The following is a 13,839-nucleotide window of genomic DNA, read 5'->3' on the forward strand; positions in this document are numbered from 1 at the left end:
GGTTCCCCTGCATCCTTTTTAAAAAATTGGTGTTATGTTGACTTGGCTGGGAGAGATCATCAGGAGATTTGGTGCAGGGTGTTATCAGTATGCTGATGACACCCAAATCTTTTTCTCCATGTCAGCGTCATCAGGGGAAGGCACAGCCTCCCTAAATGCCTTCCTGGAGGCAGTGATGGGCTGGATGAGAGGTAACAAGCTGAGGCTAAATCCAGATAAGATGGAGATACTTATTGTGCGGGGTTGGAACTTAGGAGATGATTTTTATCTGCCAGTTCTGGAGAGGGTCACACTTTTCTGGAAAGAACAGGTACGCAGTCGGGCTGCTTCTGGACGCATATCTCTCTCTGGTGTCCCAGGTTGAGGCTGAGACCAGAAGTGCCTTTTATCAGCTTCGGCTGACACGCCAGCTGCGTCCGTTTCTTGAGATGAACAACCTCAAAACAGTGGTACATCTGCTGGTAACCTCTAGCCTGGATTACTGCAATGCGCCCTATGTGGAGCTGCCTTTGTACTTAGTCTGGAAACTGCAGTTGGTCCGGAATGTGGCAGCCAGGTTGGTTTCTGGGTCATCTCGGAGAGACCATATCACTCCTATCTTAAAAGATCTACACTGGTTGCCGATAAGTTTCTGGGCAAAATACAAGGTTTTGGTTATAACCTATAAAGCCCTAAACAGCTTGGACCCTGGGTATTTAAGAAAACACCCTCTTTGCTGTAAACCACACGGCACATTGTCTCCAGTTTGTCTCCAGTTGCCACCGGTTTGTCTGGTGGCTACTCAGGGATGGGCCTTCTCCATTGCTGCCCCGAGGCTTTGGAACACACTTCATGCTGAAATAAGAGCTTCCCCATCTCTTACAACTTTTAAAAAGGCAGTCAAGACACATTTGTTCACCCTGACTTTTAATTAGATATTGTTTTAATTGTATTTTAATAGTTTTAACATTTTAAATTTTAATTGTAATGTTTTAACCTTTTTATCTGTTGTTTTTATTGTTTTGTTGTAAACCACCCAGAGAATTGTGTTTTGGGCGGTACACAAATATGTTAAATGAATGAATGAATGAATGAATGAATACACGTCCACCATCTTGAATGGAACTATACCATTGAGGTGTCTTACAACTGTACCCAATTTATTTCATAGTGGTCCAGGCATTGTGAAGTTGATGGGGGGTGGATACACACACAGACAGTTCTAGGTGATCTCATAAGCTTACTTTCCTTAAGGAAAGTAAGGCAAAAATAAGCTTACTTATTACAAAGTAAGCTTACAAAAATAAGCTTACTTTCCTTAAGGAAAGTAAGGCAAAAATACTTTCCTTAAGGAAAGTAAGGCAAAAATAAGCTATGGTTCAGTGTGATGTCTGAATGCATCCATTGTCAAGTACATGTTTTGTATACAGTCCTTCTTATGCTGTTGTAGGAGAAAGATGTCTATAACAGACTTAATAATCAAAGCAAAGCATTGATTATTCTTCATGGGACCATGAAGAGCAGTAATTTTGAAGCTTTGAAAAATATGGGGTAATGCATCTTTTTGATAATTTTTTAATGAAGAAACAGGATCATTTGTGTCTGCAGATGTGTCATGACTCCCACTAGAGCTGGGGGCAGAGGAGGAGTTCACTGGGGTTGAACCCTTGTCTATAAGGGATTCACAGTAGGCTGTCACCATCCACATAAGATTCCTGGAGGAGGTTAAAGTGGCAAAACCCTCCCAAAAAAGGCTGAGCGGTCCTAGGCCTTCAAAGGCGTCTAAGGCAGACCCAAAATGAAGAGTAGCACACTTCAGCAACAAGGATTTATTGTTAAAAGAAAAATGTGTGCAATAAGAACAATTTTCCTTTCATAAAACAGATTGTAAGAGAGTTTTCATTAACCTGACAATGCAGATTCCTAGCAATCAATAAAGAAAAATAACTTTCCTCATGCGTCTAACTGACTTGGACCTAACTTGTTACTTACAGGCCTTCCCATTTCCCCAGCAGCTCTCAGCCTGCTGCTTCTTCAGAGCCCTCCTGGCATAGACTAACCAGCAGAGCAAAGCTTTCTCCTCTCCAGTCAGTGGCTGAGTGTGTAGTTCCCACCTAGTCTTCTGGATTGGTCCTTCTGCTTTGAATTTCCTGAGCTTATTCCTTATTGGGAAAGACCCTCCCTCTCAGCGGTTGCTCTAAGTGAGGCCTAGTCCTCTCTCAAAGCTTTCCCATCACTACAAGGTGTTTGGAAGCTAAAAAATAGAAGTGAAAATGTTAGAAGCCATTGTTGTGTTGATGGTGTTGATCCATTAATGAGGGTGTTGAGTGTTCTTTTGATTTTCATTTATTTTTATTGGCTGGTTTATAATTACTTTGCTTAGGTTTGTGTTTAATTTACACCACCTAGAGATACATATATCAGGCAGTAGATAAATATGAAGATAGATAAATAATTTGTAAGTCCCCTGGAATGGTAGGCGAGATGTTGGGCAATCCTACAGTCCTGCCAAGGTGGTAGGCAGCCTATGCTGATATAATATTAACATAACTTGAGTCAGGTTCCTGTGCACTTCCAGTAAAAGCAGAACTGGAAACAAAAGCACTACAAATAAGTTGTTCTACTAAGAACTAGTCTGCCTAGTTTCCTTTAACTATCTCTGCAACTGGACTACATTTGGTTCAAATTGAGGTTCACAAGTTAGATCTATTGTGCCTCAAATGTTCACATGTCCACCATCTTGGATTGGGGTGGATGACATAATCACAAATGGTGCCATTGGGACATCCCTATGTATCCCTACAGCTGTAGTAAATTTGTTTCAAATCGGTTAAGTGGTTCACAAGTTAGCCCACTTGTGCCTCAAAAGTTTATGCGTCTGCCATCTTGAATTAGGGTAGATGATGACATCATCACAAACTATGCCATTGAGGTGTCCCTGTGTGTCACTCATTACAAGTTACCTAATTTGGTTCAAATCAGTTAGACAGTCCACAAGTTAGCCCACTTGCACCTCAAACGTTCACGTGTCTGCCAGCTTGAATTGGGATGGATGGCATCATCACAAATTACACCATTGGGACACTCCTATGTGTCCCTACAGCTGTAGCAAATTTGGTTCACATTGGTTAGGCGGTTCACAAGTTAGCCCACTTGCGCCTCAAAAGTTTATGCGTCTGCCATCTTGAATTAGTGTGGATGATGACATCATCAGCAACTATGCCATTGAGGTGTCCCTAGAACTGTATCCGCTTTGGTTCCTATTGGTCTAGGCATTGCAAAGTTGATAGTGGACATAGGGAATGCCAGTTGATCTCGTAAGCCTACTAGAAAGTAGGCTAAAAACATTAGGCATCGCTATCCAGGACCCAGAACATCACCCCACCACACACATAAGACACAAGTCACCAGACACAGGGATTCCACTGTGCCCCCTTCCCTCACTGCCAGCAGAAACTTTGTGTTGCTGTTAGGTGGGAAATTTCCCCCTGTGTGGGCACAAGGAGAAAGGGTTAAAAAAAGAGTACCTTTTTGAGCTAACCCTTCCTGGAGATCCCAGGGATTAAATCTGGGCCCTTCTGCAAGCAAACAGATGCTTTACCAAGTGAGCTAAGGTCCCATTGCCTAAGGGGAAAATATTAAAGAAGACAATGCCTACATGCTGTCACCCATCCAAATACAAGGGGAATCCTACTTAGCAATGGGAACAATTCATAATTGCTAAGTTCTGCCAGACCTGCTCTCCACTCATAGGACCACTCATTGATTGATTAAGTGCCGTCAAGTCAGTATCAACTCTTAGCGACCAAAAGAGGAGAGCTGGTCTTGTGGTAGCAAGCATGACTTGTCCCCTTAGCTAAGCAGGGTCTGCCCTGGTTGCATATGAATGGGAGACTAGAAGTGTGAGCATTGTAAGATATTCCCCTCAGGGGATGGAACTGCTCTGGGAAGAGCATCTAGGTTCCAAGTTCCCTCTCTGGCATCTCCAAAATAGGGCTCAGAGAGATTCCTGCCTGCAACCTTGGAGAAGCCGCTGCCAGTCTGTGAAGATGATACTGAGCTAGATAGACCAATGGTCTGACTCAGTATATGGCAGTTTCCTATGTTCCTATGTAAATAGATAGATTCTCCCCAGAATCGAGTCCATACACCTTGCTGCTGGTCATCCTCTTCTCTTTCCTTTAACTTTCCCCAGCATTATAGACTTCTCAAGGGAGCTGGGTCTTCACATAATGTGTCCGAAGTATGATAGTTTGAGCCTGGCCATTTGTGCCTCGAGTGAAAATTCTGGCTTGATTTGTTCTGTGATCCATTTGTTTGTTTTCCTGGCTGTCCATAGTATCCTCAAAAGTCTTCTCCAACATCAAAGTTCGAAAGCATCAATGCTTTTTCTATCTTGCTTCTTCAAAGCCCAGATTTTTGCATCCATAGAGTATCACAGGGAAAACCATTGTCCGAACAATTCTAATCTTTGTAGGTGTAGACACATAACAGCATCTAAATATCCTTTCCAAGGCCTTCATTGCAACCCTACCAAGTGCTAGTCTGCAATGTATTTCTTGACTGTTGTATCCTTTACTGTTGATGGTCGATCCTAAAAGGCAGAAGCTATCCACCACTTCAATGTCTTCATTGTCAGTTGTGAGGCTGGTTGCTGAACCCGTTGTCAATAGTTTAGTCTTCTTTACATTTAATTGTAGGCCCATTTTTTCACTGTGCTCCTTGACTTTCATTACTAGAGCTTGCAGATCATCCACATTCTCAGCTATCAGAGTGGTGTCATCAGCGTAGTGCAGGTTATTGATGTTTCTTCCTCCAACTTTAAAACCACACTCATCTTCTTCCAATCCAGCTTATCTCTTTTTTTAAAAAAATATTTTTTTATTAATTTTAACAATATCTTAACATTCACAACATATTGAACAAATATGGACTTCCCGCTCACACCTCCTCGTGAATCACCAACTATAAAATTAACCCTTGCTATAATAATAATTCAAAACATAGATCTAAACCTTACAAACACGATTTTGATCTACCCAACCTGCTAATATTACTAGATTTCAAACCCTGTTGTAAAATCAATATTAGGAAAATAGTTCTTTAAATATAATAAGAATGGTTTCCAATCTTCTTTAAAGCATTCTAAATTTTGGTCTCTTATCAGTACTGTAAGTTTTGCCATCTCCGCATATTCCCAATCCACCTTATCTCAGCCTTGGGGGACACCATACTTATGCTCAGATTTCAGTGGTTTGTTGGCAGTGCTCCCCAAGGTCAAAGAGCTGGCAGGACAGCTGGAAGGGGAGACAGCTATTAAATTTCTGATTACCCTTCCCCTGGAATGGCCTGCTGACCTGCCAATGTTACTTCTTCTATTCCCCACCACCACTGGGATAGCTGCCCCATAGTCATAGCTGCCCCCTGTCCACCCACTTCCAGCTGAACTGAAACACATTACAGCAACTTCAACCCAAGTCCAAAACAGCTTAAAACTGATTAAACAGAAGCCCTCTAGACCTCACCCTCGTTTTCCCCTGAAGTGGCTCCCGCAGAGGGGTGACCCCCTTTGGTGGCAACCCTTTGGTGGCAACCCTGCCGCCACAAGGCGCCTTCCTATAAAGTCCAAAACTGAGCAGGTGACTCGAGGAACAGCTGAGTCACATGGGCTGGTCCCAGTCCTGTCCACACTTTCCACAGATGTTAACCTGAGGCAGCAGCCCCACAGGGGAAGCAGAAGGAACCCCAGAGCCCACCTGCTCTCTCACTCTAGGCAGCACTGGGTGGGAAGTGGATGGACTCTCTCTCTTCCTCTCTGTTGGGCTTCTAGCACCCTGAAGTCACAATGATCCTTCCTATAAAGCCCCTGCTAACTTGGCAAGGAGGCATCTTTTAACGTGGTGATTCTCTTTATTTAGCAGGGGGAGAGTAACTGTTCCTATCCACCCCAGCACAGTACCTCCAGTGACTGTTGTTGGTGTCTATCTTATGTTTCTTTTTAGATTGTGAGCCCTTTGGGGAAAGGGATCCATTTTTAAAATTTATTATTTCTCTGTGTAAACCGCTCTGAGCCATTTTTGGAAGGGCGGTATAGAAACCGAATAAATTAAAAATAATAATAATAAATAAAACTGAGCAGGTGACCTGAGGAACAGCTGAGTCACTCAGGGGCTGGTTCAAAGCGGTTCCTGATGTTCTCCTTGAAAATGGTGGGTACATTCTCAAGATCATATTGTGGAAGCTGGATAGCTTTGTTTTTCCACTTTAGCTTGACTTGGAACTTGCACATGAGTAGTTCATGATTGGTTCCACAATTGGCCCCCGGCCATGTCTTTGCTGTTAACTGAGCTCTTCCATCTTGTTGCGCCAATAATGTAATCAGTTTGATTTCTGTGTACTCCATCTGGTGATGTCCATGTGTATAGGCACTGCTTTCTTTGTTTGAAGGATGTGTTAGCAATGCAGAGATCATAGGCTTGGCAGAAACTAATAAGTCGTTCTGTTTCGTTTCTGTTTCCTAGGCCATATAGGCCAACTGTGTTTTCCTCCTGACCGTTTCCAGCTTTGGCATTCCAGTCTCCAACCACAAGCATCACATCTTGCTTGCATGTTCTGTCAATTTCAGACTGAACTTGAGCATAAAACTCTTCAACTTCCTCTTCTTCTGCATCAGTTGTTGGGGCATAGACTTGAAGAACTGTCATGTTACAGGGCTAGCCATGAAATCTAATTGATATTGGTCACTGACCGCATTGTACCCGAGTACTGTCATTGCTATCTCCTTCCTGACTATGAAAGCAACACCATTCCTTCTTTGATTTTCGTGTCCTGAGTAGTAAACGGTATGATTTTCTGATTGAAAGTGTCCCATTCCAGTCCATTTTAATTCACTGATGCCCAAGATGTCAATCATCTTTTACTGTGTCATGCTTTCTCATATTCATGCTTCTTAAGTTCCACATTCCCATTGTGATTCCCAATGTAAATGTCTTTGCAGCTTCAAATTTTCTTTTCCTGCATGGCAACGTCAGCTGCTGGACGTCCACAAAAAGGCTTTAGTCTAACTGTGTCATAAAAACTATTGGAACTCTGAGAGATCCTCAGCTCTTCGTCAGTAGCATGTTGAGTACCAGAGGGCCCATCATCTGGCACTACATTGACAATCATTTCATTTTGTCTAACCATGTGGTTTTCTTGGTAAAATACAGGAGTGATTTACCATTGCCTTCTCCCGTGCAGTATGAAATGATGCCTTTGTTGTTGTCACTGAAGTAATCATCCACCTCTAGCACCTTCCTGTATCGTTGCTGCCCAATATAGGTGCCTGCTTGCTTCAGCTGGGTAGCTGAGATGACCTTCGTGCTTTGGGTGACCCTACTGGGAGTATACCTCCTAGCGTACTTCGCTCATCCCTCCCAGGAACATAGGAAGCTGCCGTATACTAAGTCATACCATAGGCTCATCTAGCTCAGTATTGTCTACACAGACTGGCAGCAGCTTCTCCAAGGTTGCAGGCATCAATTTCTCTCAGTCCTACCTTAAAGATGCCAGGGAGAGAACTTGGAACCTTCTGCTATTCCCAGAGCAGCTCCATCTCCTAAGAGGAATATCTTAGAGTGCTGCCTGCAACCGTGGAAAAGCCACTGCCTGTGTAGACAATACTGAGCTAGACAGACCAATGGTCTGACTTGGTATATGGCAGCTTCCTATGTTCCTATGCAAGTCTGGCTTCTCTTGGCAATGAGGAAGTGGCTTTTAAAAACTGATAGTCCCTCTTTCATGGTATACTTCTCACCAACATAGCAACACCTTTCTTGAGCAAACCTTCCTTGCATATAATATTAACACATCATTATGCCTGCCTAAAAATCGTTGTTGATGCTGCTTTGCTCCTTCGTATCATGTCATTCATCAGACAAGAGCTGGGCACTCTTCCCTCCATTGCCATTGGCTCTTGTGCTCCAGGAAAAACCCTCAGGCCTGACTGAACTGCCATGCAACTTTTCTTGCTGCTTTATACTGGTAATGCGCAGATCTTGCAGTTCTTATGCTTTTGCTAGTGAAATGCCAGAAGAGTGTTTTTTGAAGAGATGCACTGTGCACAGAACCACAGATGTAAATTAATGATATGTCCTGGTGACATTGTGAGCAGGTTCATATGTAATGGCGGCAAGTAAATACGGAAGAGCCTCTGGTTCCTGTTGAGCATGGGCTTATGCTACTGCCACTGTTTCCATGTTGTCAGAAACCTGGAGAATGTTGGGTACCCTCTTCTTGCCAGCATTTGCAACCAACGTTTGAATTTGGCTTGACAAAGTTGGTCAGAAGACAGTTCCCAACATTTCTGAGTTCTTGCTGCCTTTACGTGTGAATCAGCCAGGAGGCTTTTCACACAGGGCTTTCTCCTCTGAACCCACTCCTGATTGGAGTGTGCCAGTCCACATATTAGCTGGATTTACCCCGAGGTCCCTGAGGGCTATCAGGGACCAGTACAGACAGCACTTTGTTTTTCCCTGAATGGAGGCTCTGAATTCTGGCTTAGCCCAAAGTATGTCTGGTTTAAAAAAATCCACTAGTTGTAGAGGCTTTTGAAAAAAACCCTGGGGCTTCTGTTTTGGCCCACAGTTTTCTCTGTTATGTTTGGGGTGGTCATGCCAGTAAATCGGCGTTTTTCAAAACTCAATGAAGGGGAGTTTGACAGCTGTGCTCTAAGTGATTTGCAATTGTAAGTGCTGGTGGGGTGTTGCAGATTGGCTGATATTCTGTTGAGGGATGGGGAGGGAGAAATTCCTGAGTTAAACACAAGCACAGATTGCAAAATGTGTGTCTTGCTATGATTTACATAGGCTATAGATATGCAGAATGGATGTAACCTGAACCCTTTGTTGTCTAAGTTGATTCTATTAGGTGTGTGTGTGGTGGGGGTGATGAAGACAGTCACTCCGGAAGGCAAGAGTTAAGCGTCCTGCTGTTTGATCCAGCTGTTTGGCAACTCATTATGCTGGTCTTGTGCTCTTAGCTGTCAAACTATTTTTTTAAAAGCCCTCTTGCCTCTTCCTCTGTGGTGTGGAATGCACAGGAAAAAGATCTGCCAGGGAGTGCGGGGAGGAACCAACAGCTATGTGAACTGTCAATTTAATCCCCCAAAGTAAACATCTTGCGAATCTGCTGCGAAGCAAATTCGCTCTTCAGATACCCTGAGGCATAAAGCCATGTGTGAATAACCTCCTGGTGAAGTATTTGAGGATTCTTCATGAAGGTAGATAGACACGTTCCATTCCTAGCATTCTCTGTGGTTTATGGAGAACTTAGGTGTGGGCAAAGGAGCCGGCTGAGGTGGAGAGAGGAGCATTCATCATAGGCAAGCTGGGGAGGGCATTTGTGGAGCTCTTTTAACTGTCTACATTTTTGTAAACGGGTTGTGACTGCTTGCTATCCTTGTGCCCAGAATGTATTGCCTTGGTTTAAGATCCAGGTTGTTTTTTTAATAGTGCATGGAAGCATTTAATTTTGATTCCAGCGGCTGCAATCCTAACAGACTTGTTGATGGCCTTTTGTGTGAAATAATTGTTTCCAGATGACCAGGCAGGGATGCTTTTCTACACTAGGAAGAGAGTTGTTTCGCTTCTTGCTTTCTGGCACTCCGTGTCATAAATGATGAAAAATGATATGTGTGGGCACTGGGTAGGCGAACGATTAACGTGTATATGCTGTTTGCACCGCTGAGATTACATTGCTAGATCTGCTCAAACACCAGTTTAGGCCTTCGTTGGTACTGTCTTGCTCCTTTTAAAAATATGTGTACTGGTTATGATATTCTTATTTAACTTGATATTTCTGCTAAGTTCTTATAATGTTGGAAGATTTATCTGTTTGAGGAGATATATTGGAAATAATGCTTTAGGAGGAAATTAGCAAGAACTCTCCCAGATGTTGATTTTGTTGCTTTCTCTTTCAGATTGGTATGAGACCTTTTGTACTGGAAAGTGGACTTTATTTCACAACATGTGGCAGATATATATAGCCAGATTCCTCAGAAATGTTCATGACTGAAATTCTCATGAAGTTCTTGCATTCTCACTGAATCATGGTTGATGAAGCATAACATGGTTTCTCTGAATTGTCTGACCGGGGCCAGGAGTGTGTGCAGGACTGGGGCCAGGGGTGAGTGACTCAGCAGTTCCTGGTACTATCTGCCCAGCTCTGGGCCTTTTATAGGAATGCTATCTTTGGCAGCGGGCCCTTGAATCAGTACTTGGAACCAACTATTACTCATTGCGATGTTTTAAATGAGTTTTTTTGTGGACAAAATCTCGTGTATTTGGGTTGACTTTGATTTAAACTCCACAATTATCATACTGTTATCAGTATGTTGATGACACCCAAATCTATTTCTCCGTGTCAGCCTCATTGGGAGAAGGGATAACCTTCCTAAATGCCTGCCTGGAGGCGGTGATGGGCTGGATGAGTAATAACAAACTGAGACTGAGTCCAGATGACAGAAGTACTTATTGTGCGGGGTCGGAACTCAGGAGACGATTTTGATCTGCCAGTTTTGGATGGGGTCTCACTCCCCTGCAGTGGTTAGGGGTGTGCACAGAACCGGCTGGCCCGGTTTGGTTTGAGTGCGAACTGCACTTGAACCTGGACCAGACCAGTTCGATCTGGCTCCCCATCGAATACCTCCCCCAGTTTGGTACGGTCCGGGGGGGGGGGGCGTTTCCGCAGGTTTTTAAAATTTAATTTTTAAAAATTACCTCTAGCCCCTTCAGGAGGCTTCTTAAAGGCCATGGGTGGGTGGGTGTGTCCGTGAAGATTCCCCCTCCCCCTGCTGGCCTCGTTTATCACTGCCGTGGCCCGTAAAACCTTCCATTTGGGCCTCTGTAATTCGGCGTTGTGGCCATTTTGCCTGCTGATGCGCATGTGCAAATGGCCTCTATGAGGCCTGGCATGGCCCAGGGCCTCGCAGAAGTCATTTGTGCATGTATGGTGGCCATTTTTAATTTTTTTTCAATTACCGCCGCACATGCTCAAATGACCTCTGTGAGGCCCTGGGCCATGCCAGGCCTCGCAGAGGCCATTAGCGCGTATGCGGCAGGAGGCAAAATGGCCACTGCACCAAATTACAGAGGCCCGAACGAGCCAAAAAGGAAGGTTTCATTCATTCATTCATTCATTCGATTTCTATACTGCCCTTCAAAAAATGGCTCAGGGTGGTTTACACAGAGAAATAACAAATAAATAAGATGAATCCCTGTCCCCAAAGGGCTCACAATCTAAAAAGAAACATAAGATAGACACCAGCAACAGTCACTGGAGGTACTGTGGGGGTCGATAGGGCCAGTTACTCTCCCCCTGCTAAATAAAGAGAATCACCACTTTAAAAGGTGCCTCTTTGCCAAGTTAGCAGGGGTTTATGGGCTGCAGCGATGATGAATCTGGCGGGGAGAGGGGAACCGTCGCAGACACACAAACCCCCGCCGCCTCCAGCCTTTAGGAAGCCCCGCAAAGGGGCTAGAGATAATAATTTTTTAAAAAATTTCACGAACTGGTGGAAATTTCCGGGCAAATTTCCGGGCTTGGTTCTGGTCCAGACAGAACTGGGGGGAGGGGGGTTCGGTTCGACCCTGAACCGAACCCCCGAACCAGTTCACACATCCCTAGCAGTGGTCCCTCTCTATTTTTTTTTAAATCTCTGTGCTGAATGAGTTTTGTTCTGGGCGGCAGTATCAAGGCAGTGTGTGCGCACCTGCATTGAGAATGGGGCGTTCCTCGTTCAACCTGAGCGGGATCTAAAATTAACTGAGTGGACATCAAAAAACTTGTGAATGTGCGCACGTGTGCACACCTTCGAGGGAACAGTGCTCCCCTGGAAGGAACAGATATGCAGTCTGAGGTGCTTCTGGATCCAAACCTCTCCCTGGTGTCCTAGGTTGAGGTGGTTGCCAGAGGTACTTTCTATCAACTTCGACTGATATGCCAGCTACATTCGTTTCTTGAGATGAATAACCTTAGAACGGTGGTACATCTGCTGGTAACCCCCAGGCTGGACTACTGCAATGTGCTTTATGTGGGGCTGCCTTTGTACATAGTCTGGAAACTGCAGTTGGTACAGAATGCAGCGGCCAGGTTGGTCTCTGGATCATTTCAGAGAGACCATATTACTCCAGTATTGAAAGAGGTACGCTGGCTGCTGATAAATTTCCGGGCAAAATACAAGGTTTTGGTTTTTACCTATAAAGCCTTAAACAAATTAGGCCTTGGGTATTTAAGAGAATGTCTTCTTTGCCATGAGCCCCATCGCCCATTGAGATCTTCTGGAGAGGTTTATCTATGTTTGCCACCAGTTTGTCTGATGGCTACTCGGGTACAGGACTTCTCTGTTGCTGCGCCTGGGCTTTGAAATGCTCTCCCTGTTGAAATAAGAGCCTCCCCATCTCTGGCAACTTTAAAAAGGCACTGAAAACACATTTGTTATCCCAGGCTTTTAATTAGATTTATAGTTTTAATACTTTTAATGTTGAGTTTTAAATGATTTTAATTGTAAACTGCCTAGAGATTTGGGCGGTATAAGAGTGGCATACAGAAGACTCTTTGAGCCTTGCAGAGAGAAAAATAATAGTGTTTTTGAAGAGTATGAGTTGAAGAGAGCTGTTGTTGGGAGCTTCTAATACTTAGTTTTCTGCTTACTAATACACTTGCTTTCCCAAAGAGAAATTAAACACTGTTTAGATTTCGCACAGGCTGCTTAAAATCCTGGTGAACTCAGTTGAATTTAATCAGTCTGATTGAGTGCAGTATTAAGTTTTATTTGATATTTTCTATTAGCTGGATATAGTTAATGCTAGTCAGAACGTGGTACGTATTTTCTTTTTTACAAGCCTGAATAAATAGAATGTATTATCTTTGCACTGTGGCTTTCCCTCCAGTGGTTCCCTCCAGGAGAGGAGAGCTGGTCTTGTGGTAGCAAGCATGACTTGTCCCCATAGCTAAGCAGGGTCTGCCCTGGTTGCATATGAATGGGAGACTTGATGTGTGAGCACTGCAAGATATTCCCCTCGGGATGAAGCTGCTCTGGGAAGAGCAGAAGGTTTCAAGTTCCCTCCCTGGCTTCTTCAAGATAGGGCTGAGAGAGATTCCTGCCTGCAACCTTGGAGAAGCTGCTGCCAGTCTGTGAAGACAATACTGAGCTAGTTAGACCAATGGTCTGACTCAGTATATGGCAGTTTCCTATGTTCCTATGTGCCTATGATCTTTGTAGATGATCAGTCTCCTGTCACATCTTTTACATCCCAGTATAGCAATCCCTGATTGCTATTCATGTCCCCTGTTAGCAGTCCTTTTGTGTGCAGAGACTCATGAAAAGATTGTGCTTGTCCACTGGCATATGTCACGAAAGGGCTGGACTGGTCCTTAAATATTTTTACATACTTAAAATATGTAAATATATATATATATATATATAAATATATACTTAGGAAAAGAATGTTCTCTTCTTCTGCGTCTTAAAGCTGATGGAAAATTCAGTCCTAAAACTCTTGAACAGTAAATGTTATTTCTTGTTTGGGAGAGGTGGTGGTGGTGGTAGCACCAATTGCTCAGATGCATGGAGCTGAACTTGAAAATAAGGATTTTTAAAATGTCGCCAGTATTTACCAGATACCAATATCAGCGATATATTTTTAAGTGCAACTTCACAGTAACATTTAAATGCAAAATTCATAATGCTGTCTGAAAGTGCTGCCTCCATTAATATCCATGGCTCTTCTGTGAGACTTCCACACATATACTATGAAAATAAGGAGAAGTTCTGTTGCAGTTGTCCCAAGGTTTAACTTGAAACTGTTATGCCTTCCTATG

The 13,839-nt window shown here is 43.7% G+C and overlaps 1 protein-coding gene across 3 annotated transcripts in view; it reads left to right on the forward strand.

The window, feature by feature from the left end:
• Window positions 1–13,839, forward strand: part of IL31RA (interleukin 31 receptor A) — a 72,032-nt gene that overhangs the window by 3,844 nt on the left and 54,349 nt on the right. For 2 of the 3 annotated variants that reach the window (XM_053303587.1, XM_053303588.1), the window contains exon 2: window positions 9,938–10,143. The exons of the other annotated variant lie outside the window; for it this stretch is intronic. The gene's annotated coding sequence lies outside the window, so the exon portion shown is untranslated. The remainder of the gene's footprint in view (window positions 1–9,937; window positions 10,144–13,839) is intronic. 3 annotated transcript variants of the gene reach the window in all.

Source organism: Hemicordylus capensis, chromosome 2 (genome assembly GCF_027244095.1).
Source record: "Hemicordylus capensis ecotype Gifberg chromosome 2, rHemCap1.1.pri, whole genome shotgun sequence".
NCBI lineage: Eukaryota > Metazoa > Chordata > Lepidosauria > Squamata > Cordylidae > Hemicordylus > Hemicordylus capensis.